This window comes from Ipomoea nil, unplaced genomic scaffold, assembly GCF_001879475.1.
Source record: "Ipomoea nil cultivar Tokyo-kokei standard unplaced genomic scaffold, Asagao_1.1 scaffold3314, whole genome shotgun sequence".
NCBI lineage: Eukaryota > Viridiplantae > Streptophyta > Magnoliopsida > Solanales > Convolvulaceae > Ipomoea > Ipomoea nil.
The window spans coordinates 673,369-678,845 of NW_017619742.1; the positions used below are offsets into that span (position 1 = coordinate 673,369).

General features: G+C 34.6%; 1 long non-coding RNA gene across 1 annotated transcript; it reads left to right on the forward strand.

The window, feature by feature from the left end:
* The first annotated feature begins 2,529 nt into the window (after window positions 1-2,529).
* LOC109169516 lies at window positions 2,530-5,477 on the forward strand. Its single transcript, XR_002052242.1, has 4 exons — window positions 2,530-2,540; window positions 4,753-4,755; window positions 5,191-5,294; window positions 5,400-5,477. It is a non-coding gene; the product is annotated as an uncharacterized LOC109169516 (long non-coding RNA).

The following is a 5,477-nucleotide window of genomic DNA, read 5'->3' on the forward strand; positions in this document are numbered from 1 at the left end:
GCCATGATCGCCTCCGGCGGAAATTATGGCGGTGGTCGTGGCGGAAAACGGTACTGTTTCTAATTAGACTTTCGCTTGGGATATGAGACATTGAAGTGAAGACGTTGATTTTCGGGCTCTCCATTTTGGGCAATAATCGAGTAATTTGATCATCACAACAGCCAACCGAAACATCATTTGCGGGAGCCTCAACACCAGAAGGATCGGATCGGAGGATCAGATGGTGCGTAAGTAGGCACAGGGATGCCACCACCGCATGCCTGTCCTCGATGTCTCCGTCTCTGATCTATCTCCACCGCTGGTCTGATCGCACAAGGCTGACGTCGATCCTCAATTGGCAAACAACCTTAGATGATTGCAAATGACCCAGAATATCCTTCGATTGCCCTTGAATAGCCTCCATTATCGAAGTCAACCCCAAAGACGAGGACTGGTCTCCTTCGATCGAGTCTGAAGGCGAATAGATTGCCGGAAAAAGGAGCGATCCAAAGGAGAGGAGCGAGGAAGAGATGCGGCTCGCAACCGAAAACCAGACGACGACAAGAGGTGTGGTTAATCCATTGGTAAATCATCGGGTGCTGATAACGTTGTAAACACAAAATAGTAAACTTTGTATATATTCACAAAATTCCGTGTACAGCGTGTGTATAATTCAATGCAGGTACAAAATCTCTGTCTAGTCCTCTGATTCTTCAATGACGTTATCTATGAAAGTGCCTCCGGGATTCAAATAGCGTAGCCTCCGGGATTTAAGTGGCGCGTGCCTCCGGGATTTAAGTGGCGTAGCTTCCGGGATCTAAGTGGCGCGACTTCCAACAACGAGCGTCAATAATTTAGAAGTAATCAGCCCTGCAATGGATTCAAATTGCCTGCAAAATCAACAAAAATGCGTTCAAGTCTTCAAGCGTTCTTCAATGCCGTTATCTATTGAAGTGCCTCCAGGATTCAAATAGCGTAGCCTCCGGGATTTAAACGGCGTAGCTTCCGGGATTCAAACGGCGTGATCTTCAACAGCAAACGTCAAGCTCCGAAGCAATAAACTCTACAAAAAGGCTTCAAGTTGCTTCAAGATCTTTAAAACCTGCAAAAAATGCCTTCAATGCCTTTAATTCTTCCAGATCTTCAAATGCCTTCAAAAGAGCTCTCAAATCTTCAAGCCTTCAAGTTGTCAAGCGTTCTTCAATGTCTTCAAGCTCTCAAGTCTTCAAGTTGTTCTCAATGTATTTAAGGTGTCTTTTGAAGAATGGAATTGAGGCTCTATTTATAGTGAAGTTTGTAACTAAAATCCCTCAACAAACTCCACTAATATTTATTTAATTAAATTAATTAATTATCTACTAAAATGAACCTTGCCAAAATCAAGTCTAGGTTCATTATTCTATCATCTAATTCAAATTCAAATTAAATTATAATTATCTAATTCAAATATAATAAAATTATATTATATTTAAATTATAATTATAATTATAATTCAATTATGAAATGGGCTTGGACCAATTAATTAATTAATTCAATAGCCCAAATCAAATTTACTTGGACTAATTAAATTAATTTAATTATCATAGCCCAATTAATAATTAAATTGGACTAATGATTAACCCTGAAATTGGGCTTGATAATGATTTAATCGGTCCACTTGTCGGCTTCAAATTTTCTGTGTCTACAAACGTGTTAAAAGAATATACACCAGGGAGAAAGGAGGATATCTCTATATTCTCATTCATCATAGTACAATGATATATATACAAGATACCATAAAGACATACAATAATGAATGATAATTACATCCGTTACAAACGTTACAAAACTATTATTAATGTCCACCATAAATCTATTTATAACAAATATTAAATTTGAATTTACTAAGAATTAGCTCACTAAAAGCAAATTAAAGAATGATTAATCACAATTAAAAACTGACACTATATATTGGCTCCTTGAGAACATATTTTTTGTTATATTGTGCATCCCTGGAAAATTTTAAGGTACGTACTCTTTAAAGTTTTGTATAGCCAGCCTTTGCAGAGCATTTGGATCGGTTAGGAATTTACACCTTTGCTTTTCCAACATTGCCATATTTATATCTCTCACTGCCCTAAACCCCATATCACCAAACTTCTTCAGTTTACAAAGATCGCCCCAAGTACTCCATCTAATTCCCTTTTCCCTTCGCTGCTCACACCCCTACAAAAAAGAGTTCATCATCCGCTTAATCTCCCCGCAAAGCCCTTTAGGAAGTAAAAAGACATTCATAGCAATCCAACCCACAAGCCAAGCTAAGCATGCAAAAAATACTTTGTATAGGAGGAAAAACTCAGTCCAGCCCTACCAACCCACAAACCAAGCTTGACCCATTTTTCAAAATCATAATGTTATAAATCTCAAATAGGCTAAAGGATCAATCATTTATTTCTTCATACATGCACAACATTAGCGCCACGTTTTGATGGCAGGATGCTGAACTCAGCTCTCCGAACCATCTCACTGCCCAACAAAAACCTATTCTGATCTGATTGTTTTTAAGTGACAATAATTATCCTGTGACTTAAGGGATCTTTTGTTGGTTTTAGCATAGTACTAATGGAGTACTTTCTCTCGTGAGTCTAGTTCATAAACTCTTGCAAATTCCACTTTGTAGATCAATAATTAACAAATATTGTCATATTTAATTTTCTTCAATTCCATTTCAGTTCCTTTAATTAATTTCATTTCAAGTTTTTCTATTTCACTTGAGCTTTTATTACATGCAATTTTATTGTGCTTTTACTTTAAATCTCTAATCATTGAGTAGCTAGAATTGGTTTTGGATTGAGCTTGCTCTTATTATATATGCTTAAATGGGATCAATTTGCATAGAGCTGAGGAATGAAATGCATGTAGAGTAGCTAGTTTGCTAATGTTTCTGGCCCTTCTCCATTATTACATAACTTTTTTTTTTTTTTTGAGTATTACTGACTTTCTATTGAAGTACAAAGAGTCAATATCGCATCCTTTGGATCTTAAATCCACAACCTCCTATATGTTGAGCATCCGCGGTCGTTGGTCACGAATTCTTTCTCTCTCTCTCTCTCTCTCTTTTGAATGCTACTAGCTCTATTAGAATGTAGTATCTGTTCATATACTTTCTCAACCTACTGAAACACAAAGAGCCAATAACGTCTCCACTGAAGCTCGAATCACAACCTTCTAAATGGAAGTCCAACCCGGATACCATTAGACCACATAATCCTGGTCTCTCTCTCTTAATTAGGTATCCGCGACCCTTCCAACTAAGGTACGGTCGCGGATACTTTTTTTTTATTATAAAAAAATTCTAAAATAAATTAATTATTTTAAAAACCTCTTTTTTTTTTTAAATCCTATAAAAAATTTTGCAAAACCAACACAATAAATTATACAATATATTCTTCACAATAACACAACTATATATTATAATCTTCACAATTATACGAAACTAACAATCAAAACACAATCAACAATATAAGAATCTAAATGTAAATTGAAATTCACATCTCTAATTTTTTTTTTTTTGGATTAAACACCTCCCTAATTAAGAAACTAGGGAAATAATAATCCCTAATTAAGAAACTAGCTAGCAGATCAAAATGATACCTAGAATGAATATTGATGTTTAAATAACAAACTTTTAAATTAGCTTACCAAATTTTGATTGACTTACTAAATATTAGCAATTTAAAAACAAAAATAAAGGCCTATTGGGAAGATTTGAACGCTACTCTAATTGAAAATGGCATGAGATCAGTAAAAATGATATATGGAAGAAATATTGATGTTTAAATGGCTAACTTTTAAATTAATTTACCAAATTTTGATTGACTCTTGCTAAAAGCAAAAGGGGAAATAAATATTATCAATTTAGAAACGAAATGAAAGGCATATCGAAGGTGGAAAACTTTGACACTATATATTGGCTTCATTTCAACACAAATCATATGTTTTTTTTGTCACCTTGTAGTGCCTTGAAAACTTTTAAGGTACACACACCTTTAAAGTTTTGTATAGCCAACATTTGCACACAACTCTTTTACACGCATAATATGAAATTTATAAATGTTTGTAACCTTAGCTGCTTTTGTGAATTTGATCAATTTAATGGTGCAGGTGGGCTCTTAGACATGATGCTTTTTAAAGGAGGAAAGCCGCTTAAATGGATTTTATGTGTAATCTTTGTTATAGGTTTTTTTTTTTTTTTTTTTTTTTTTGCGTTGTCGTCACACTTTTGTTATATATATTAGATTACTGGTGATTATAATCTAGTTACATTATTTGTAATTAATGAAGACTAAATAACTTCAGTAATTAGTAATAACCTGTAATGTACGATGCAGGGTTTCAAGTTCGCGCGGAAGACTATGACTACAGCTTCTCTAATGAGGCAACTTCCGCGTGTCACTATTTTTATCACTTGAAACATTATAATTTGTAGCAATTTTGTGCTAATATTATATAAGTAAAACATCTTGGTTTTGTTGTTTGTATACAGTGCTTGGAAAATCCTCTCAAACCTCAGTACAATGGAGGGATAATGGTGAATCCAGAGGTGAGACATGGGTTGAATGGCTTGTTTGGTTTCGGAAATATTGATGTAAACCTAACGGTGGGAGTTTCCAAGAATGGAAACAACTTCATCATTGCTTCCAATCGAAAAGAAGCAGGAGATGGTTTTTCTCAAAAGTTTGATTTGGTGAAAGATAATCACTACATTGTTTCAGGTACAAATTTTCACCCTAGCTTGTGGATATATATAATTATGGGAGAATTGCGTTTTTGTTCCTTCAACTATACACATGGTAGAGACTTGTTAGTCAATGAATTAGATGTGTGATCATTTTAACGTCCAAGTTATGTTCAAAGTAGCGATTTTTTTCATTCTGAACTATTTTTTTCACTTAATAAAGTGGCTGATTTGCTCATTTAGTGACTAAAATTGTCACTTTGCACAATATGGTCACGCATATAATACCGAGACTAAGTCTATACTATGAGTGCAACTTGAGGACAAAAAAATGCGATTTTACCTATAATTAAACTCTCATAATATACTTTCAAAAAAAAAACTCTCATAATATTTTAAAATAATTATTTCTATGTTGAATTTCTTTATTGTAGGTTGGATACAGTTAAGTGAAGGTGAAGCTGATGTAGCAGCCAAGTTTAAAACAGCAACAGGCAAAGTGTATGCAGCTTGGGTTGTAGCTAGATCTGGTTGTTGGTCCATGTTTAAGGGTGGTTTTGTTGCTAATGTTTCTGGCCCTAGTGAATTACATTTTGAGGTGTGTTTTCATATTAATTAACCCAATTTCTTTAATTTTATGAATGGTTTAACTCTTAGTTTTAAGATTTTAATTCATCTTTACGTACCCCTTCTGATCCCACAGTGCAATAATACCCAAACTGAGATATGGGCAGATAGCATATCAGTAAAAGCATTCACTCCAGAGGAATGGGTATCACAT